Below are 24,446 nucleotides of genomic sequence, written 5' to 3' on the forward strand. Positions count from 1 at the left end.
TTAGTTCTTTAAAATAAAGTTATGCAGCCCGGTGCCAGACTCTGCCCTCTACGGCTCCCCTCCGAGAGCGGGGCTGGGTGCTCCCATTGAGGCTGGACGGGCCAGGGAAACCCAAGCCATGGCTCTGGACCGAGCCAGGCCAGCCCCGAGGGTCCCTGCAGCTGGCCAGGGAGTGGGGAAGGTCCCAGCCCTCTCCATGCCGGGGCCCAGCCCACGCAGGCTGGCTGAAACCCGCACCAGCAATCGGTCCCGAGCACAGGGTGCAGGTATACCTCGAGCAGACTGCAGCCCAGAGCTGAGGCACTCACCCAGCCTTCATGCCCTTGCTGAGGAGAACCACAACTGCCTGTAGAAACCTCTTCTGCTAAGCCCATATTATTTAGCTATCTACCTTAACTGAGTGTGAAGGCGTGCACTATAAGCTGCAGTGTCCGCAGCACTAGAGCATGGAAAAGAGTTTCAATCATTGACAAACTAGAGCTGATTTCAAGCTCCGCTGGCTTTTCAAGCTTCAGAAAGACTTGCACATCCAGAGCATCGCTAAAAGTCCAGACAGAGACACGTAGGTCTAGCAAAGTAGGACCCAAACACAGCAACCTGGACAGCGGACATGAGGTGCATGCAGACTAACCTGGTATCTCTTTGCCAGGTGGTAGGAAAACTAAAAGACAAGTCCTGTACCTCCTGGGATACATCGCAGTTAAAATCACTGCGAGTTTTGTTTGCACAACACTGTTTGGATGAAGGAGTGTTGGGAAGGAAGAAATGGAGGAAGGGCAAGGAAACTCAAAAAGGGAAAAATTGCATCATCACTCACATGGTTTCCAGGTTTGTGTGCAGACATCTTCTGTCCAAGCCACCTTGCAGGTGTTTAGCATTACACACCTGCCTCTCTTATATTCTCCTCCTGGAACAGAGCACAGGGAGTTGCACTGAGTATAAAAACCACAGTAAGCCATACAGCCAGGCCTTTAATTTTGAATCAGACTGAGTGAAACTATCTGGTTTTCCCCTAGAAGCCCTCAGTGGATAGTTTCTTCAGCTAGCTTCACCACTTTCAGGCCTTCCCTTTAAGTGAGGAGTGCAGCTGAACCCAAAAATTCAAAGCAAAACTCAATTGAAACCATTATGTTTCATCTGGTTACAAGTCAAAACCTCAAACCTCGTGTACACAGGGCTCAAATTATAAACCCATCAGGCTGAACCCCAAAGCTGGGCCCAGGTTTGCCCTGAGAGCCTGCAAATCTTTCAGAGAAGCTGATTCACGTTTCAAGCTCATAATGAAACGCAAACCCAAGATGGTTAGGGGACTTTTCCAAGGTCAAACAGCGAGCTAGAAGGAGAGCTAAGAGGAGAACCGCAGCCTTGGCCACTTCACTCTGCTACCAACAGAGGTAGAAACTCACTCTGCTTGAACTTCATTTTGTATAGCCTTAGCCAAGCCACTCAAAATAACCACTTTTTTTGCCTGTTAATTGTTTTAATAAGTCACATGGCGATGAATGACTAAACACTACATCATCCCTCTAAGGATTCAGCTGTGGAAAAAGCATCCATTTAGCTGCAGGGTAGTTATTACTGCATAGCTTTGATTTTGCTACACAATGCACACCCTGTTTATTGAAATGCTTATATATTGCTCTGGGTGAAATCATCATCACTTACAGGTATACTCTGAAGCTAAAAGGATGAGCTCAGACCCACTCATTTAGACCCCAAATGAGCCCTGTCCAATTGTCTGGATCTCCAGAACTCTCTGAGTTTTGGTTAATGCCCCTTTGGACATTTTTTCATACTACCCAAATCTCTGCATCTAAAACATGGAAACAAAACTTCACGTTGAGAACACAAGTGCAGTTAAAATATCTGCCCCTCCCTGTAACTTTGCCATGGCACAAGGCTCACTTCAGAGCACCAAAATGATCTGAAGTTCAAGGCATAATTTGATGTACTCCTTTTGGACTCTAGGCCATTATGCATTGGTCACCCATTTGCGTTTTTCATATCAATAATATCAAAGCTTTAATGTGGAAGACATTTGGCAATACAGCAAGCAACTGTTCCAGGATCTAGGCTTAATGCTGAAATACCATCAGGGCTGAGAATGTCTACATATTGCTTTCTAATAGTCCCTGCTGTTTGACACCTGGAATGGCATTAAGGAGTTCTGGCTCTGTGTGCAGAGCTTCCCAACCAGCAACTGAAACTGCTTCTACGAGATAGGAAGAAGGAGAGAGGGATTAGTGTTCAACGATTGCATCTTTATAGCATTAAAAACATTTTTGTGGGGTGAAGGGGCAGCACTTGAAAAGTAAGGTATGGTTTACATATACACAGTAAAAAACTGAGATTCCAATACATACCTTTTTTCCACTTCAGGTTAATTACTAGTTTCCTGTACTTGCAGCTAGTTTTGCTTGCAGGCAAATTTCTCTTGAGCTCAGCAGCCAGGACTGTATCTAGGGCTAAGCTTTCCCACCATATCACTCCAATATTAAAAGAATTTCTCTGGCTTCCTGTTAAACCAGGCACTGATTACAAAATTCTTTTGCTTACTTAGGGCCAGATTCAATAAAAATTCTGTCCAGCTTCCGCATCATGGAAGGCCACAAAAGCCTTGAAATATTTTGGTTTTGAAGCTTTCGTGGGCTCCCATAGTTTGGATACTGGGTAATGGTTCCAGTGAATGTGGTCCTCATAAAGCTTTTCAAGGTCCCACTCCATATGGACCTAGCGATTTCTCTTTATTCTCTCCAGTGTGGATTACAATCCACTTCGGAGAATCTCTGATTTATGCCTCTAGCTACAAGCTAAATCCTAGAGGAATAGGTCCTTTTCCTATCAGGACACATCCTCTGCAGAACACTGACAGAGAAATTAGTGTTTCTGAAAAGAAAGCACCACTTACAAAAATCTGGTATGTTTTGCATGGAAGAACTTTATATGAATATAAGCAAATGGTAAAATCTAAAAGGAAATTCAATAAACTACTCATTATCTATATTCATATGACTAAGCTACACATGGAACGTAGCTTTTATCCTCCATAAAAAATGTACAGATGTTCTATAGAAAACTGTATGAACAAACTTTAACCTCACGACTGCTATTATTTTGTAATAAAAGGCTTACAGCATAATGTGAGCTTTTTTTAGAATGTAAGTTCCATGTGAGTAGTGTGTTGTTAATTTAATATTAATGCAATGCACCAGGAAGAAGTCTGCACAGAATCTAAAATAGAGAGAATCACAGTGCTGCAGACAGGAGATTTGTGGCATGGATTTTATTTGTTTCAGCACTCAGCACAAAATTCATTGACCAGGATTCCCACTGTCACAGGGCATAGGATTTAACTATAGATATTTTCACATACTCGGGCACGAAGATTTTGCTGCAGCATTCCCACTGCTGTTCCTGGGAATCATGTGGTTAAGTCACCTTGCGCTGCACTGAAAATTTACCTCTCGCTGTCAAGTGCATATGAATGAGCTTCTTTTTTGGTAACTGCAAAAGGAAAAAGAAATCCACTGAATAAACTTTTGAATTCCTTTTGCTGAACCATCCTTCAGGTAGCAGGTGTGATGCCTTCACCAAATTCTTCCAGACTGCAAATGCAGTGCCTGCTTTGCTTGTGCTGCAAAGGAATTTAAGTGGGGGAGCAGAAGAGATCTCCAGTTTCATCCATACAATCTCCCTCTCCCATGTGAGCGAGTCCTCTCCTCTGCAGCGTCTGCCATTCAGAATACCTATCCTGTATTTCTCCAAGGAGTCAGTTCACTGTGAAGTGGCGAAGTAATTTATGACTTCCATTATTACAATCGCTTAGCTGCTCCCAAGCGTGTAAAAATAGCAACAATGATCTCTCCCACTTTTCCTTCCTTACCACCCCATAGGAGAAAGAGCTTGATCAATTCTGTAGGGATTACACGCGCACTTGGGTGTTTCTATAACTTGCAGGTGGAGTTTGACACTTTCTGAAAGCGATGAAGTCTACAGACATCTTATTCATTGCAGAAATACATTACCTTGTCTAGATACAACTTCTGGGAAAGCTGTGTTTCCAGAAGCTTCCTTCTCTAGCTTGACAGTTTCATTGCTCCTGTGAAGTGTACTTGCGTGCGATCATGGTCATAAAGGAACGCCCAACCTCAGAAACAGCGAAGGCCACTTCCTTGGAAGCCTTCCAGGGTCAAAACTGAAAACTCACCCCGGACTCCACATAGTGGAGCAGAGTCTCCATGCAGAGCAGAGAGAAGAAATTGGGGAAACATTCGTAAACACCAGGCCTATGTTATTCATAAACAACAGGCCTATGGCAACATGCATGGTAAACTGGCAGACTGCTCCCATTTGTTCCAGTTTTCTAAGCATGTGATTTTAAATGCAGTTATCGCATTTTACGTGGACCGTCACAGCTGCACTGCACCCAGGAGAGCATAGAGAACAGTCTGGTCCCTGCAAAACAGATGGATCTTCCCTGTTTCTGTGTGTACTCTGTGGACAGATACTAAAGCCCAAAAGTTCACAGAGGTGCAACAAACTTCAGAGGCCCTCTGCATCTGGAATATCTACAGAAGTCAAAATTTCAAAGTACCCCTCTACTGTTACAGTCATCACCCAGGTCTAAACTCCTAGGAAAATTTACATGAGTTTCTCTAGAGTCATCACTTAAAATCCATTTTAGTTGAACTGACAAGAGAGACAGAGTGGACATTTTCATGCTTCAATGTTAAATCGTGCCTGTTTTGGTTTAAGGGTAAGTCAGTTGAGGAGCTGATATGGTGCTTGCAACCAAACTGGTCTTAAGCTGGCGCGATCCATTTGTTTTACGTGCGATGCTCAGTAATGCAGCTGTTTAGTACAACTGAGACCTTAGACTTGCCTGGTTTACTTCTGGCCACTTGCTCTGCAGTGCAGTGCCAACTTCACGCAGTCACTGAGACAGGGGATGGCAGTACTTATGCTTGCAATAAGGAATATGAAAACCTAGATATCATCTGTATAAAGGCAGGCCCTTTAGCTCACCATGTGATCCCCTCCCCAGCTCTCAAATGGTTCCACATACATACGGTACAAGCCTTGTCAGCTTCCAGAGAGGAGGAGTTTGGAAAGAGGAAAGCAACTCCTTGTGTCTCATCTGGCTCCATCGTAGGAGAAAGACCAGAATGATTTCATGGAGCTTCCACTGATACGCATAGCTTCTTCACACAGGTTAGCAGCATTTGATGATCAACAGTATCGAATATCAGGAGTGATCCAACAAGTAATTGTGCACTCAAAATCGTTCTCACTGGCCAAAGTTACAAGGACAGTCTCAGTACGCTGTGCTATCCTGAAACCTGATCAAGTTACTGGCTGCCTCACAGCTGATGTTAGAGATTAATTTTTGTCAACTTGATTAGCAGAGGACAGTTAGGGTTTGGGTGGTAGCTTGCAGGATCTCACTCTTTGAAAGACGGCTGTACGACTGAATCTTACCAGAGCAGATACTAACTGTGATGGAAGATTCAAATCGAAGCGGGAGGACATCATCTCCATTTGCATATGCCCCAAATACCTTGCTTCTATACCTATTTGCCCAAATCCGGAAAGACAGCGTTACATTCCTTCTTCTGATTTATATTAAGCACTTGGGATTTTTCAGTAGAGGGTGTGCAATAAGACACCTCACACAGGAGATGTGACAAGATGAGTAGCGTCAACTGAGGTTTATAAAGCAACACTAGGGTCCTTCTGTAACGTCAGAGAATTAGGCAGCTGGCAGGGGCAAGTTCTGTGGCAGTACTTTGTGTCCATGCCTGTGTCAGGCAACATTTCTGCCACCAGCACTCATGGGATGTCTTCCTCTTCTGCTCAAGTCTTCCCTCATTTCTCAGAGGGGCTGAGGGCAGAGAGAAGAGCAGGAGCTGGTGGCTAAGCATGCCTAGCAGTACTTGCATCTCCCTCTCCTCACTATGTTTTGTTGCTCCAAAGTGCTTTCTAAAACCAGAGGCAACAGAAAAGAAACGTTGGGCTGGCTGGTTTTGTGCTGCTCCAACCACATCCCCTCTTTGTGATCTGCTCATTCACTGCTGATTGCTTCGAGAAGCTGATGCATCAGGTCAGTCAGTCAGACTAAGAGGGCTTATCAGGGAGGGGAAGGATTTGCCACCTCCCTGCATCAGTGGCTGGTTCTTCCAATGCAAATAGTTGCAAAAATGTCTTGAGGAGAAATATTTGCTGCGCAGTTGATGTTACCGTCCATAACATGGGTACACCACGTAGGCCCAGAACTCCTCCACTCGCAGCCCTGTAACAGGGACTAGCACTGGGAACGCTCCATTGGCTTCAGTCCCCCCAGTTGCCATCACATCTTGCATGGTCACAGGGAACAATGCAAGTGACAAGGACACCGTGCGTTTTTCAGAGTCCTGCTCCCACCTTTTAAATGGGGAGATACCACATGCCCCAGAAAGCCCTGTGTATGCTATTAAAAGAAAACAGCCACCACTAAAAACAACTCAGTGCCTTCAACACCAGAAATAACAACTCATGGGGAAGCTATTTGTCTATTAACATTTTTCATTAAAGCAATCACTCCCAGCTGAGACTTATGAAAGATCCTGCCTGGCCAAAATGTCAGCCTGGTTACGGTATTTATTATCATGACTGCCAGGCCAGAAGGGCTCACTGCAGAGGATCCGGCCAGCGTGCTCAGACAGGAGCTCCTGCCTATGGGCCAGCCGCTGCACGAACAGGACTGGCAAGTGTCAGATGTCAAGTTCTTGTTTCACGGCCTGCCCTCTTCCCCTTTGACCACCCTGGATCACTGCTGCCGTTCAGCAACTGGCAAAGACCATATCAGGCATGGTAAGCATCAGTGTTGTCCTGCTTTTAGAGCTGATAAAGGTCTTTGTCTCAGCTTTCCCTATTTTTAAACTACTCTACCGTGGCTTTGCAGCCTCATGGCTGTCAGTCAGCAGGGGAGGGACAAGCTCGAGGATGAGGTGCACTTTCCTCAAGGTGGTCGTTGCTCCCTGTAGCCACGTGCTTCAGGAGAGGTGGCCGAAAGCATCCGTAAGCTGCAAGTCTGTGCTCAGGAGTCACGGGCTGGTCCTGGTGCAAAGGCAGGCTTGCACTTGGGTTTCATAATGGAGTTCATGGAAGTCAGTGGAAATTGAACTGCAGCCAAGGTGGAGAGCCATGTAGAACAGATGTCTTTACAGAGGATAAAACAAACAAAAAGAAATACTCAGAGCCCAAGTTGGAACTCTTGGCCCACAGTAAATCTGTAAAAAGCCCCAAAGTGCTCAAGAGGGAGGCTGTCCGACACACTTAAATTCCACATGTATAAAGTAAAACACATTTGCATTGCTAATTTAATAAAGGACTTCTTGACCCAAAGTCAAATGCTAGCGCAAGTCTTCTGCGTGGAACAGCTCTGATAAGCATGCTCTTTAACTCTCTCTGTGAACGCTCAGCAATGCTGCTTTTTAAAAGTACATATGCTTTTCCTAGTGTCTGATGCTAATTATCTTATCAGATAACAGGCAGCCCTTGCTAAGTAGGTATGTAATATATTAGCCTTGGGGAGAAAAAAAAAAAAAAAGACTTATCTTTCAAGTAGATTTGAAACTGCATATGATCTTCTGAGTCTGTGGAAACTTTCCTCTGCAGTACAGAGCTTATGTAAGGAAGGGAAAGAAGAAAAAAACCAAACCCGTACAGGTTTCAGGCTGCAGCTCTCCAGGCAGCTCCTTTCTGTTGAATTCTCTCTTCTATCAGTATTTTGGAATGACATACAGGTTAAACCATTCGTCTGGCATGGAAAGCAGGTTTGGTAATTGCAAGTTTACATTACACTATAAACAGGCAGATTATAGTAAACAGATGAACTGTGTAAATAAAGCACCACCGCCTAGCCCTCCTTTGTGACTTGTATTCTGATACCACTACTGCTGCTTTTACTACAACTACTACTACTACAGCGAGGCTTCAGCTGACAGCTCCGCCTGAAACCCTTTATTCATCTCTGTTACTACTTCAGCTGCTCGGGGAGCAAAAAGGCACGGAGGGCTGATTGGCCAGAGGCTCTCTAACCTCGCGGGCCTGCCCGGGAAATCAGTATGCTGCACTCGAGAGCACAAAGATGAATTGTGAAGCCGGGGCTGGCGAAAGAACGCGCGCTGCATCTGGGAGGACGTGGAGACAGCCGGTTTTGCTCTGACAGCAGCCTCCCAGCCCGCGCATGTTTGCACACCAGCCTCGTGGCATCCTTCCAAGACAATTTGTGAACCTTGGTTCACACCATTTTCAAAGTAGGTCATACGCAGTAATCTCAGCTGAGGAGAGATACACTGTCAGCAGCAGGCACTGCAAGGAGGGCGATAGCTGTGGCCAATGAGCGGGCTGGTGCAAACGGGGAGCGTGAGAGCTATGAAAGCGCGGGGTCTGCGGCCAGCTGCAGCAAGGTGCTCGCCTTGTTCAAACAGCCGGCGGGCGAGCTCGAACAGACCCAGCCTCTTACCGTTTAGAGCTGTAAAAGGACCGACTGTTCTCCTGGACACACCACCAGCGCGGCTTAAATATTAATCTGAATGAAAATACAGTGGGAGAGGAAATCTAACCTTTACTTAGCTCTGTGTTCCTGACAGCAGGAATCGCAGCTAATTCAGAATTACGGGACTTAAATTTACCACGAGCCTTGGATTATTGCTTCCTAACACGCTCCCCTCACCTTCCCCTGCGTTGACAGACAAAATGCAGGCTCAAAGGCAGATGTATTCTTTGCAGAAAGGACTCCTAAAGCACTTTAATTTTCCTGCATTTTCCTGTATCCCTTGCTCGAGCTGTTTTAGGGGCACAGGATTAGAAGCGGGCATGTTGAAAGGTACATTTTGAAAGGTGATGTTCAGGAAAATAAATGCAAAAATGAGTATGCATACTTGTTCCCACACTGTAATGATAAAAAGATCGTCAGAGAATCACCAGTTTAAAGCAAAAGCACGAAACTTCTCGGGCATTGGAGCTGTTAGCAATGTGTTGCCTTGCCTTTAAGCACAGCCTGCACATCATCAGAGATGACTTAACGCTAGAAAGCTGAAGGATTGCCTGAAGAGTGTGTTACAGCATTATGCAATTTAAGGAAAAAAAAAAAAAAAAGGTTAATTTTTAACCAGGCTCCATTTAACCTTGCTTCTGGTCAATAGTTATATGAATCTGAATGAATATGCACACCCTGAATAACTCTAATATAACACATGTGCATCATTTTTAGCACTGAAATCAACAGTGAAACAGCAGAGCTGGGCAAGCATTTGCTTTTTTTGAATCTGACAAGGAAAAGGACTGACTTTCCTCCGTTTGAAAAGTTGTGCTTTTTCCTTCTTTTCTTTCTTCCCCTGTAATGCAGTAGGCTGGAAGTCTTAAATGGAAAGCAGCAAGTGATTTCTAAAGTTATCGTGCTCTGTGCAAAGAGAGAGGAGAGAGACAGCTCGTTGTGGAGTAGCAACAAAGCTTATCTCCCATCCAAGAGTGCACAGAATGACTTTCTCCTTCCTTAGGAGCGACTTACCTGATCAATAGCTTGTCCAGGGAGTTGTGAGACATGCAGAAACATGCAACAAGGTGCTAGTTTTTATCAGGTAAAAAGGTGCTGTAATGACTTCCTATGCAAATATATAGAAAAATCCATAAATCCAGAAAGGGCTACCTCTTGGTACATAATCAAGGGAACAACTCATTCTCTAATGCAGAACACGATAATTTCCTGCCAAAATCATATTGCTTGCCCGTTATCACAAAGCTTTGACAGAAAATTAACCCACAAAAATCCCTTCTGCCATTGCCTTCCCAAAAGAAAATCCCTTTAAGAAAAATCACAACAAAGAAAACCCCCAGACACTTCACAGGTTTTTTTTTCCAAAATGACAATGAAATCTAGCTGTGGTTAGAACGGGCTCGGTTTTGTACAGTTTCACATCATGTGAGTTTTATTATTTTGCAGACTAACTTTAGCATTTTCCCAGCCAGCTGCTGGCAGTTGTCTTCTTAGGACTGAGAGCAAACTACTTCGGAAACAAATTTGGTCAAAAACCTTTTTAAAATGATACAGAAAAAAAATCTTTTGTGTTCTTTTTCTTTTCAGCTTGGATGTAACCTCTTTTTCTTTTTTTTTCCAGTCTTTGAAAGGAATGAGTCTGAAATGCTAAACAGGTCACAGAGTAATTATGCATCCACCTGAAAATTAAATACACATTCAAAGGCTTAACTAACAGCACACGCTAATTCCTAACAGGTACGTGTCACTCATTTTTTTCCATGGTTGGTCATTAGGATGTAAGCAAAACTGGATCCCATCAAACCCTGAGAAGAAATGCTGTAGTCTTTCCATGGTGTTAAAGGGAGACAGACCCCAGCAAGGCGGTGCTGTGCTCATGAAGCTGGTGGGATGCCACAGCGTGTGCTGTGTCTGCCATATCGTGGTGTCGAGGCTGGGGAGGGCCTCCGAGGTTGCTGAGAGGACGACCAGCCCAGTCCAGAGGCCTGACGGAGTTCGTGTGCCTGGTCAGGTCAGCAGAGCCGCTCCTCACCTGTGTCAACCCCAGCTCAAACCCGGACAGCTGCTTTCAATGTTGTAAACCCGTGTCTCAGCTGAAAAGACAGACAAAAATGTTGGCAAATCATTTTCTGTTCAGTCCAGCGCCAAATTTATATCCTGGGACGTGCACATCTTGCTCTGGCGTTACTGGATATTTTTTGTTCTCTCACTGCTTGTTGTCCCTGACCTTTCATAGCACAGGTTTGGCAGCAGTATCTCAGATGCACAAAAGGAACTGAATTTATATTTCCTTTGCAGAATTTTGTTTGGGTTAGTCATGTTTCTATGACAGTTTTCCGCGTGGTAAAAAGCATTTTTCTTTGACCTAGAGAGGGGAATGCACAGTGCTGGCAGAGGCGAAGGGACTTCAGCACAGCCTTTACGGAGGTGTGCGGTGGCACAGGAGAACAGTGAATGAACATCGCTGGTCTGTACGTGTCCTGCCCACCTCCAGCTGAGGACTTGCTGTGAGCGAGCTTGAGATTTTTGGAGCAAGAGCTGCAGTACTTTAATGAACTGGCACTGGTTAAAGGAGATCTTTGGCCAACACTGAGACTGAAGATGGATTAAAGGTGGCTTAGTTCAACCTTTGCTTCCTTATGCTGAATTTCATGAGATCAGCACAGGTAAGGACTGAGTGCTAAGCTATTATTTACTGCCTTTTGGATCTGCTGCTACAGTAAGTTCAAAGAGTAGCATGACCTGGCTCTTCCCAACTACCTTTGCACTTAGTAAAAGCTCAGGCTTCACAGTATGCCAAATACGTGTGGCATCAGGGAAAGAAACCCCATACATCACCTCCCAGGTGATTTTTAAATTGTGCTAAGGCTTTGCTCCTGTTTAAAAACTCAACTTTTTTTTCAAAGCTATTATTTCTGGAACACTCTAGTTGAAGTTGGAGGACTTCACATAGTCTCTTCTGTCTATGACCAGCAGATAGCTACACAGGAGAAGATATAAAAACCAGGACTGTCACCACTGCGTGTTCTGCAGCACACGCATTTCCATCCAAGAGAAGGTTTTCCCTAACAACACCTCAATTGCACTGATGCTACTGCAGAAGTCTTAGGTGTTACTGCTTATTTCTTGTGGCTTCACAGTTCCTGTTGGCCAGAAGGAGCACCCTCTTCCAGGCCAAATGATTGAAACACATGAAAGGGAGCATCCAGTGTACACAGTAAAATTGCAGGATGCGTCCTTGTTCCATTCACCTTTCTCCTCTCTTCTGTCCTCTCCATTCTGCCTCTGGGAGCATTGGAATAGGCCTGATGTGGGAAGTCCAGGGAAGTCAGTGGATTTATACAGATGTAACTCAGAGCAGAAGGTAGCTAAGAGGCTTTTAGAGTCCTCTGTTTCCAATTCCTAAATGTCCACTGACATTTCTGACCAACTTGCTTAGCCGACCACCAGATTAGCAGCCTTAGTTTGGTGTTTTACACCTCCTACACTCAGAATGTCAAATTATGTCATCCCACTCATGAGCCAAAAGAGCATGTCCCTCCATCCCATTCATTCGGGAGACAGGTAGCACAATGGCTGGCTCAGCCTGAAGTGCTCCATGCCTCAGGGCCATGAGTGTACCTGGACTTTTTACATCATGATCCTCTTCACCTCAACCTAGCACTGCCCAGGTGTATGTACCCTTCAGTTTAAAGCACATGAGGTTTTCTTGTGCTGGCACTGAACAAAATTACATGCTAATCCTTCTGGTATTAGTCAAATGGGGCTTAAAAATTGGCGCAGATGCTTTTCAGTTGCAAGATTTCCCTGGCAAGTGTGGACACTGGTCTCAGTCATGAATTCCCACAGAATCTAAGTTTTCGTTGAGAAAAAAAAAAAAAAAAGAAGAAGAAAATTAAGATTTATGGCAGCAAAAATAACCTTTCCAAGCTTGAAACTGATGCAAACTGATAGAACATTGGCTTCCTGAATCTGCAGAGAAACAGCTCCCGTGCTTGTGCTGCTCCTCCATCCCCGTGCTGCCAGCCAGCACCCGCCGAGTGAGATGACCAAGGCATCGTCCCAGTCTCCTGCGGGCCCCCCACGCCACGCAGGGAAGTCCAGCAGCCCCCTGACTTCATGCTGAAGCTTGTAAAAGCTAGAACCGGGGCCAGGAACGGGCACTGGAATGATTCACGAGAGATAACGATCCTGAAGAAAGGAGGCTGGAGGAAAGGATGAGTAACAGAAATAGCTTGCTGGCTTCCTCTTCAGAGAAGCAAGGAGGAGGGCGAGGGATGCTGAAATGAGAACACACTTTTTTTTCCCCCCGTGGCTACCAGGAAGTTGACAGGAAAAGAAAAGCCTGCTCTGGTTCAACAGCTACAAATGGGAGCTTCACCCTGAACAGGCACACGCTGGCTATAAAATGAACTGAATAACTGTATCTCCAAGCAGGGCCGTGCAGTCACTTCCTTGCAGGAATCCCCCAAACCCCAAGAGCTGGTAGGAGCAAGGGGCTGAGCTTTTCAGGAGGATGCTAATAACAGCTTGTGACAGAGGTTGTTCTGCCTTCCTTGAGTGGGGGTACCTAAATCAGTCTTGCAGGTATAACTACATTTCTTGAGAACTTTTTACAGATCTAAAATTGCACCAATTCCCATATACTTGTCCAGTGAAACAGTGAACATCAGCTTGGTGATTGTTCTGCCATGTTATGCTTTTTCAATGAAAACAAGTGTTATAAAAGAATAGAAAATTGATTGTTGGGATGCATTGTTATATTATTTTTTTTTCATATCCTGGATACCACACATTTGACTAAATCAGGGTGCTCTACTTGCTCTTCTCTTGACCACTGTCTATTTTTTATTCACCTTAGTCAACAGGACAGGCATAGCCCTGCTGGTATCTCAGCAGTCACTGGGACTCCCACAATCATTCAGAGACTTTCCTCAATGTAAATAATGTAAATTAATCCTTTTTTTTTTTTGATTCTATTTGATTTGGCTTAAGCCACATAATGCAGAATTCTGTCCCATCTGTCCCACTTAATTACAATAATTGCAGAACCTAAATTTGCTTCCAAACATCATTAATTAATATTATACTACAGGCTGGGTGGGTAAGGGGAGGAACTCCTCTATTTCCAATTCCTAAAAACCCCCAGCCAAACCAAAACATGGTCTGGAAGATTTTACATTATTTTTCAATGTCAGTGTTGAAGACTTAATAACCACAGAATGTGCTCTGTGGTCTTTATTAATTTCGTATCATCAGCAAACACTGTTTTCTGGCAAACATTTTTGCTAAAAACATCTTAACTTGAATTTTCCTCCGTGCCAATGTACAGGAGACTTTGCTCCAAGTAGGAAAATCTACATCACGGGATACATAAACCCTGCATGCAGTATTTAATTAGAAATTTTTGACCAAAATTTACCAGTTACCAGTGTCTGAATTAAGCCACAGATAACATTGCTTTAGACAGAGCAATCTGAACCAAACAATTGTAACCCTATCAGGTCGCAGGCAGGGGGGAAAAGCCATCTAGTGGACAAAAACGCAACTATACAACAGAAAATATTTTCACACACGAAGCTTTTGCTGGAGTTTTTTTTTTTCCATACTTCATCTGCAATACCACTTATCTAGGAATCCTCCAGAAGTTTCTGGGAAATCAGAGCTTACTGGAGAGCAACAACGTATTCTAAGCACAGGTTTTTGGCAGATTCTGTGATTTGCAATTGTCATAAAACTTCTCAGTGGTTTTGCTCCTCCTACCCCTCACATCGAAATTTATCAGCATATTTCTTCTTTCAATGCCGTGAGGGCCATCAGTCGGCTGAATATCTTATCACTAGATTCAACACTGTGTGCCAAGCAGACTGGCATTGCACAGGGTTTAAATAGCTGAGCTAATATTTAAACTTTTGTCCCCTCTGATCCCTGCAAAATAATGAGAAGAGACTTTGTGACTCTGTAAACAGACGAGCTGGACGGTGCTCGGGGAGGCTCGCGCTAAAATTATCCTGGAGGTCTGCAGGACGCGAGGTGTGGGGAGCACCACGCGGACGCTACCCCTCCAGCATCATCTCCTTTTTAACCTAAAAAGCAGGCAGAAGGGAACGAACTCTCCTCCCGACGTCGTTTGCAGCACTCACTGGCCTTTGCTGAAACGCTGCCTACCAGGGCCGTGGTGGCCTGTGCAGTGAGTTAAGCACCTGAATATATCCCCAGCAAACCAGCCTAGCTGTGCTCGGCTCTCCTCTGCTTTCTTTTGCGCTGGTGGCCACGGGGGAACAAACGTACCAGCTTTTTAATGTAATATTCTTGGAGGCCCAGCCCCCAGATTCACCCTCCTCTACCACAAAGTTCACAGCGTTTAGCCAGGCACTTTCAGCTAATCTCGAAGAGCAGATAATGATCAGTCATGCCCGGGCAAGCCAAAGTATTGAAGCCAAAGTATAATTTCTGTGGGATTACAGCAACCCAAACCACCATCATCAGAGACTATCCTGGGATGATGCAAACAAACATCTGTAACTCCTGCTGCTCCAGGCGAAATACTGCAGCGGGATTAGTGACCTGGTCTAATGCTCAAACAGCAGGTTTTGTTCCCCTTCCCGCACCCCTTTTGTCTGAGCTAATATATAACCCCAGAAACCCTGGCCTTTCATTAAAAAGGAGATTAAAAAGATAATCTTTCTCCACAGCTGGTTTCAGGAGCATCCCATGCAATGACTTCTACCCAAGTCGCCTTTGCCGGGGCGAGCATTTACCAGGAGGCCATTAACCCTGCACACGCATTGGATACACCACGTAAGCAGCAGCCACCTCCTCACGCTGCTCCTGTGTCTGCCCCAGCGTGAGGAACATCTCATGCATCACTTTTGAAGGAGCCACCTCGCCGTGCCCAGATGACCCCCGTGTCGCTGGGTCATGAGACAAGGCAACGGCAGCTCCCAAACTACCTTCCACAGACCTTCTCCGCCGCCTCTTATTCATCCCCTTCCTAATGAATCACAGCCCTTTCTCTCTCCTCTTAATAACCAAATAAGGATTTCAGGGCTTGGCCCATTCAATGCATTCTGTGTTTTAATACAGACAGGAACAGAATACAAAATACTGCCAAAAGTTAAGCAGCAGGGGCAACCTTTCTGCTATTTGCATGTCTACAGTTCCCGATTCAACAATGCCGACTTGCTGTTATGCACGACCGCAAGGCAAGGAATTCATAAACAATAATAATAACTCTCCAACTAGCCATGCAGAACTGCAGGACTGGCGCAGAGCAGGAAAAAAAAATGCTGCTTTGCTCCTTTACAAAGCTTGCAATATAAACTTTGCACTGTCAGTTTAAAAGTTTGGCATCTGCGTCTGCAAATGGGGAGGAACCCATTTTCAGATACTTGTGAAATATAAACTTCAGCTGTTGCCAAGCTCAGAGCTAGATTTGCTCCTTTTTATTTTTAAGTTTCCTGAATATGTGAAGAAACCCACAAAGCCGTTTTAGAGTTGTGTAGCTATGAAAAATGTACACGCTTCTGTTTTTTTTTTTTAAGCAGCACGCTCAATCATTGTAATTATTCCTTGAGAATGCTTTTTAAAAAACAGAACCGTGGCTATTTTTCACAGCTACAAAACCCTAAAACAGCTCTAGAGCTTTCTGTGAAACTTAACAAAAAAATTGCCTTTCAGCTAAGAACAGTAAAAATAGATCAAAAACCAATTAGCTGGCCCACATGGCAGAAGACAGGTGTGCTTTGGATGTGGTATTTATACAGAATCCAGATAATCATTTTTTCCCTTTCATACAGATTCCTGAGGACTATAAATATCACAAACATCTTTTTGCCAATGCCCGTCACATCCAGTTAAAACACTGTCCACTCGAAGAATAACCTTAGGACGCAGCCTGAAACATTTCATCCTGCCTCCTACCGAGCTCTGAAACTGAATTAACATTAAAAGCAGCAGACTGATGGGTGAATTATGGTAACAAGCCTTCAAAAGCAAAACCCAGTAAACTCCTTTAGAAAGCGCAGCCAGAGAGAAGGCTGGGAACGCTGAAACCAATTACAACTGCTTTAGTGTTACACCTGTTTAAATGAATGCCAAATCCAGCCCAGAATTATTTACATTATGTTATTAACAAAGGGACGTATGAGTAATGGGAAAACAGAAGTGGTTTATGCAAAACAGGCTCTACTGAAACCAGCTAAAAACTCCAGGTACTTGCGGCAGAAAACAAAGGCTGGGGTCAGGCGTGCTGCTCTGCCTGTCCCGGGGTCAGGCAAAGAGACTCCTGCACCTTGAGCCCCCACGGGCTGCTTGTCCCTGTCCGACGTGTGCCTGCCAGGGTGAATACGCACCTACCTGCCCCGTGTGCAATTCAGTTCGGATGATCTTCCTTCCCCATCTTCGATACTTGTATCAGAGGTTATTTTTTACAACTACATTGCTTAAGCAGAAACAGATTTAGGGGCTGATCAGACAAGGAAACTGTGCCAGGAGATCTGAAGCAGGACAGCCCTTTGCAGGCATACGGTGGGTGATGAGGAAATAAGGAGGCTGAGAGCATCCTTAGTAGTCTTACTAAAAAAGGAGAGATCACACCATTCTTCCAGTAACTTACAGCCCCTTCCTGCCTGCTTTCTAACATTTAAGTACCTACGTATGAGGTGGTTCCTGCTGTATAAAACACTTCATGTATGAAATCTTATGACAAGCAAGCAAAGGATGTATTTCTAAACAAATCAAACGCAAGGCTGGGAGCTAGAAGCAACTGAAGGAATTGGTCAAAATTGCAGGGATACCTGCTGGTCCTGGAGGCCTCTCCACAGCTCTTCTCGAATACCCCGACTTCACCTTGCCTTTAAATCTTGTCCAGTTCCTGAAGGTCCTGGCCAGTGGCCACTGATGGAAACTGACAGATCATCCACAGAAGTAGGTTTTCAAAACCACTTCCTCCTCCTCACTAATCCCATCCTCTCATTGAAAATGCCAGGCCACCTCGGACAAATGACTTCGGTCACGCTTTCCTGACACTTGGTTGGAACTAAAATCCCTTTCCTCTGGATTCAGCCTTTTGTGATGCATCTACTTTAACTAGTTCAGAAATTATTTCTCAACCCAGCCGAAATTCAAGCTGTCTCCTTTGCTTTCTGCAAGCACATTCAATGGATTTGACCTTGTGATAACTATTGTCCATTCCTGTCACAGCCAGAATACACATGATTCTCTTTGAGCATTTGTTCAACTCAGCAATGTGACAGAAAAAGACATCTCTGTATTTTACACCAAAAAAACTTTTACTAAAGGGCCCATTCCTTACAAAGAAGGTACATAACAAAGAAGAGCAAGTTTTCACAGTTCTGCTCCAGTTTCACCGGAGCAGCAAAACGAAGTGGCTGTGCCCCATCCCCATACCTAACACAAACACTTTGCAGATCAGAAAAGCCAGGATTTACAATGAACTGGACAGACTGCTGCTCCACACTAAAGCTTTTGGTAAATTAAGAACAGAAATAAAAGTTGTACAGCAAGCAGCACAGCACTGAGCACAGAAAGGCACGGTTCAGTGTTGCATTCAACGCACATCTCAGAGGACTTCGCTGGATCCTCCCTGCATCCTACAGAAACGCTCATTCCAAGAGTGGTTGAACACCGCGGAGTGACCATGGGCTCCAACAGAAGTCTGGGAGTCTGTTCCCAAGAAGCTCCCAACTGTGCTTCAAAACCCACGATGACTGCCATTTAAGGCTCTCTAGGGCTGAAAGAGCTTACACATAAGATTTTCCTCTTGCAACCAAGAACATCAGGACCCAGAAAGAGTTCCAGCTGATTTTCCAAGTAGCGAGTGACTGGCTTTCTCAAATACAGCTGCTTTCTTCATTAAAAGACTAAAAATAGTTCTGCTCCTAGCAGGCTGACTTCCTCTTAAGCATTCTGCCGTGTCCATGTGTGTATTTCATTCAGGGTTTCTGCATCTCTACGCCACTGTGATTCTATTTCAGCCTTTAAGTACATTCAAGAAATTTTTCATTTCCCTCTCCCATATTCACTCCAGATGTCCTCAACTGTCCAAAACTGTTTCATGTTAGGAGAATTTGTAGGGATATTCTGGCATTCACACTGCTCCCATCTGCTTCAGTATTTTCAGGAAAGATCAACTTTCTTCCCCAACTGTTAGCAAATGCGGACGAGTCTACAGTTTTAAAACACCCATGATTAAAGGTAGATGCTTTACTTGTATCTTGTGTGGTAAGAATAGTTAAATATGACCAGATCAGGCTTTCAATTTTTCTTCTTTGATGGATGCTGGAGTGAGAAACCTGAAGAACTGAAATATTCCATAAGTCTCGGGGAACATACTGCAACTGGCAGCACACACTTCATAGTGCTGTACCAGCATGCAAGAACCCAGTTTTGACAAGATATGCTGAGTGTGAGCTGGGGGACTGTGCAAGCACATGTTGCAGTGGTCCTTTGAACACCAGTCGCCTTGTTTTCCAGAGCACAAGAGAACTGTGCACTGCTGCTGTCTTCTAGCACGCAGGGCGGGTGTGAAAATCACAGAGGGGACCTTGGAAGGGAAGGATGTACCCCTGTGACTTCCCTTAATATTAAGTTAGTATATGCTTGTGTCCACGTAGCTCCAAAGCATTCTAGATATCCCAGTTTAGATCTAAAGTAAAAGTTTGTGGCACACTCTGTCCTGACTGAAAATGCCCAGTGTTGGACAAAGGGCACTGAAAATTAGACAGGCACGCTGCTCAGAGCCAGGCACTGCTGGAGAAATGCATTTGCTTCTACCCCAGGAAAGTTTCAAAATAGAAATATCATACACAGCCTCTGCTTAGTATTCCCAGAAGTCAATGGAAAAGAAGTTCTTCAGGCTATGGTAACAAGTTTGTGGATATCCCATTGAATTAAAATGATGAAGCCCTTGAGACAACAGATACAAATTTGCTTCCTCGGGCAGATCAGCAAGAGGGCCATTCGGGATCAACTCCACGGTGTCTGAGGACCTGAAGTGCAGCAGAGCTGAATTCCCCCACTCCCATGACGGCAAGGAATCTTCAGTCCATCCCAGAACTCTTTTCTCTTGACCCACTCAGCCTCATTTTCCACACCACTTTACAACTCTGAACAGCGTACTTGGTAATGACGGGAACACCGGTTAAACAAGCAGCTTAATTCCTAAAATTCTAATCTGGAATGTATTTACTTTTCCAAAGTTTTGATTCATAAATATGACGCACTTCACTGAACCTGTCCAGGATGTAGCTGAGAAACAATAGAAACAATCGTATCCTGGTACTCAGGATATTTCTGGATAAAAAGTACTTGCATAAACATGATGAAACATGGGTAGCATCTCTGCCCATCCTTAATCTTCTTGCAAACGTAGGTGTGTTATCTAATAAATGTAAGCAGGTACAACCTTTCTAGTACAGATAAGCTGGTTGCAAATTTTTATGCCAAGGAAGATAATTAAAAGAGAACTCCAAGTTTTGTTTTTAATCTTGAGTTTCAGTGATGTGAACTGATAAATGTGCCTGAGAATGCAAAGGTATCCACAAACCCTTCTAACCCTATTTACTTCTAGAATAGTTAAGGCTGGTCACAACCTCACAGTCTCAGGTCAAAAGTTGTTCTGAGGATGGTAACTGCTTTTGACTTCTTGGAGAGGAAAGGGAGAATGGAAATATGCTGGTACCCAGGTAGCATGATTTGGAAAAAAAAATAAAAATTGATAAATGGCATCTAACGCCTCCCTCAAATGTATACTAATTCCATACAGAATAAATAGTCTTGGCCATTTTCCATGTTGCTAAAAATGCAGGTTTCAGATCCTCTTTCTTCATAAATAGGAAATAATAATTCACAAGAAAGCCAATGCAAGTAGAAAGTAAATTAATATGGCCTTGTTTTGCTCTGAACTATGTTGCTGCAATTTTATGGCAATGCCGACCAAGAACAAAACTTGGCTTGCTGTATCTTTTCCCTCTAAATGTCTTATTCTGACCATACAACTATTCTATTTTCTGGTTAAACATTATCTGGAGTGTGTTAATTTCTGCTTCAGCTAATTTAGCTACACTAAATGCAAATGCTTCCTGTACTTATGAATACAATCTGTTCGTTCATAGTGAATAGTTTTCAAAATCTGGATGAGTTAAAACAGCAACAGTATCCATGTGGGACCAATCTTCCCTGGACAACTCTTGTACTTTGATTCATAAATTCTTTCCATAGGAAGTATCTGTGGAAAATCTCCAGCACATCCAGAAATGCACAACTCTGTTGTTTGAGTTATTAGGAGTTCTTAATACTTATTGCTTCTTTCTTTATTTTTTAATTTATATAAGCATTAACCCTTGGGTTCATATGAGAATTTTTATGCCTATTTTTTATTATTATAGAATGTGTGCTTTTAATAACTGAAGTAGTTTAACACTACCACCACATGAGCCTATTAAAAGGTGACTTTCAACTCTAAAACCTGATTTCTGCACCTCTTCACCTGCTGCTACCATTCTGTATGTTTGATTTTGTGGAATAAAGACGCAGTTGCTCGTTTATAAAACAAACATACCATTACTTGACCAAGAGAACAGAATTTCAGGAAATCCTGAAAAAACACTCAGTCTTGTGAGATGTGAGGGTCACAGCAGCGGGAGAGCAATGGTAAACCTGCAAGCAAATGACTGAGATCCACGGTATTCGTGGTCCAATGCCATGATCCAGCACAGAGGTAAGCGTGGCTGTGGGGATGTCAGAACATGCCCAGTATTTGTCACAGTCATGGAAGGCTGAAGGGTTTGTTTCCACCCCAACGTTTGGATGTGCACGTTTGCCCAGAATGGAAAGCTTAAGCATACCTGAGTGTTTTTTTGCTCATCTGTGGCAATAAGAGCGCATGCAATTTGTCTTGCGTTTCTGCCAGCACTCCTGCCCTTTACCCTAGATGTTGCAGACTCCTGGGGAAGCCTCTGTCCTTCCAGCCTTTGGTGCAGCAGTGCCAGGTGTTGCCTTGGCATGAGGAGGAGCCCTCCAGCAGCTCAGAGTCTGGTTCCACCAGCCTTGCTTATAACATGGTCCCCCAAAGGGAGCCAAAAGTCTTTCCTGAATTAAGGCTTAAATAAACTTTAGAAGAACTTCAGGCAACTGACATCAAATTGCAGCTAGTCAAAAAGAAAAAAAAAAAAAACAAAAAGCACTTATGGTCCATGAGCGCCCAGGAACAAAGTTCTTAAGTCACAATGGCACCTTATTAAAATCTCTTGTTGGCCAAAGTGAAGAGCAACAACTTAAGGCCTTTTCACAAAGCATTTGTCCTCTGCTGTTTGCCTCTGACAGACTCCAGTGTATTCAGTATCTCCTTTCTCTTTTTTATCGTCTGCTTCCTTCAAATGTTTTCTCTTCCTCAGGTTTCCATTCCGCAACGAGGGAGGTTCAGGGATACAAGTTAGTGCCCAGTATATGTTGCAGTCCTCATTTCTGAGCTGCATTTCTCTCGTGCTTTCTCTCACGCTTTGTGCCACTCTTACCAGGCCACTCCACTCCAAGTCCAGTAATTGCAGATACAGAATCACAGAGAATCACAGGATGGTTGAGGTGGGAAGGGACCTTTGGAGGTCATCTGGTCCAAGCCCCTGCCCAAGCAGGGCCACCCTGAGCAGGCTTCCCAGGACCACATCCAGGCAGCTTTTGAAGAACTCCAAGAAGGGAGACTCCAGGGCCACTCTGGGCAACCTGTGCCGGTGCTCCATCACCTGAACAGTAAAGAAGTGCTTCCCGATGTTTAGACAGAACTGATTTCTCACCTCCCAGACCAAGACAAAGTTGCAGGTCATTCTTCCTCTTAGCAGGAATGCTGCAGCAGCAGAATTCTTCGGGTAAACGTTCTGTGGGTTTCTTTTAAAAACTGAATTAGTCATGTGCAGAGTATGTCTACAATGGAACAAGGCCAGAGATAGAAGTCCTTTTTCAGCTCTAGCTATGCCAGCTGAAGAAGATGATCTTTCCAGATACTTCTCCCCCTTGCCAGAGGTTACAGCAAGCTGACCTGCTAGAGCGAGTGTGTTTCAGGCAAAACGAGTGAACTCAAGATGCTTAAACATTTACTCTTTGCACAGCCAATTTATCCTGACTACAGTAGGTTTATGAGTGGTCCCCATGATGCTGAGCCATAGGTTAGAGAGGTCAGTAACCTCTGGTGTGGGTAATAAAGTCCTCAGGTAGAAGAAGCGCTATTGGTAGTAACCTTTTTGGCTGGCTAGGCAATATGCAAGAGAGAACATGTACCCACAGCACTGGACTAATATAAATATTCTTTATCATCACTACAGCTTCTTCCTTTCCCTCATGGGATTGCCCTAGCAGTATAAGCAACTTCATGCAGTATCATCTGTTCTATGCTAGGGCTGAAAACAGATCAGCTTGCTCATGCAAATCAGGCCCAGGGTTATTTGCCAGCATTTCTGAGAACAGGAATGTGTAAAGATAGCAGATACACGCTTTTTCTTAAAAAGCAATACTTGGATGGCTGAACTTTAATTCCTTACAGCTTATAAATAAATAAAAACATTTAAAATCCCTTTGTAACAATTGTTCGCTGTACTTAGTTCACGTGGCATTTTTCTATAACTCTCAGTAGATCCATAGTGTCTTAGCGCAATACGAGTAGCTTTGATTTCAGAGGTAAGGAAAACTGTTAAGAAATGTCTAAGGTTACCTTCCGTTAAGCTTGCCCGTTTGTAAACATGAAAGCACATACACACATGACATTTGACTATGCCCTGTACTTGCGGGCCAGTCCAAGCAAAAAGCAGGTATGACGAGTGTCCTCATTTAAGTTGTAGTCATTACCTCATGCTTCATCCCTTCTGTTGATAGCAACCTTGTCATGCAGCCAAACAAACAACAACCAGCACAAACAAAAATCGATCACTCTTGTTCTTATAGTACAGAAATGTACATAATAAAACCCATCAATTCCCGCAGAGATGTATTTTAAAACAGTTAAGTTGCAGCTACAAAAGAGAGACATAAAACAAAAATAGGCTAACAGCATCTCAAGCTATTCTGCTGAGATGCCTGCAGCTGTAAATGGGTTAGTTTGGCTTTTTGAGTTATAGTTTACAGACACATCTATACAAGATTACAGTTATGAGTTACTGGTATGTACGGTTTAATGGATTTTCCTGCATGCTGGTACTGCAAGTTCCTAGTCTGGAGCTCTGCTTCTTGACAGATCTAATCAACTAATACTATGTTTTACAATCTTTTCTTGTTAGCTACTAAATTCCTGATCCTTTGACCTGAGGATGAAGTAGGGAGCGTCACACGTTTGATTTATGCAAAAACTGTCCCTATTTTTATCTGTTTGTGCTATACAGATATTTGCCTTGTGAAAGTCAAGAGGCATATGTTTCCTCTGCATTTTAGATGGATATTTTAATATCCCGATTTACATGCAATTTAAAGCATAGCTGACTATCTTGTCCTAACTTTACACATTACTGCTTCCTTGGTAGCCCATACAGAGTTTCCATTAGCTCTACAGCCAGTCCAGGGCCCTATTTTACGACCCACTTTCATGCAAATAACCATTATCAAATGATAACATATGTGAACTCTACCTCCCACAGTGACTACTTAAATTGATACTAACATTGCAAAAATAATTGAAACAACATCTTTGAATAGCATCTGCTTTTATTACTGTTTTTTAGTTCCTTGCCACTCTTACTGAGTGTCTGGCAGGATCTGTTAGCACCTTTCACTTTCATCAAACTGGACTTTCAGCGACACTGGCTCTTTGAACTGGTAACATATCTTTGCTATGGCTCTGCTCATTCATCCATAAGAGGTGGCTCTTGAAAGCTGTCGCTAACCTGAACTCAGATTTGAGACA

The 24,446-nt window shown here is 43.8% G+C and overlaps 1 long non-coding RNA gene across 2 annotated transcripts in view; it reads right to left on the bottom strand.

Annotated features, from left to right (window-relative positions):
• Window positions 1-254: 254 nt before the first annotated feature.
• The window catches only part of LOC125182079 (uncharacterized), a 106,314-nt gene continuing 82,122 nt past the window's right edge, over window positions 255-24,446 (bottom strand). For both annotated transcript variants that reach the window (XR_007161012.2, XR_010829314.1), the window contains 2 exons: window positions 9,554-10,632; window positions 255-7,197 (listed from right to left, as the gene is read on the bottom strand). This is a non-coding gene — a long non-coding RNA (uncharacterized lncRNA). The remainder of the gene's footprint in view (window positions 7,198-9,553; window positions 10,633-24,446) is intronic.

The sequence above is a fragment of the Anser cygnoides genome, chromosome 2 (assembly GCF_040182565.1).
Source record: "Anser cygnoides isolate HZ-2024a breed goose chromosome 2, Taihu_goose_T2T_genome, whole genome shotgun sequence".
Classification (NCBI taxonomy): Eukaryota; Metazoa; Chordata; class Aves; order Anseriformes; family Anatidae; genus Anser; species Anser cygnoides.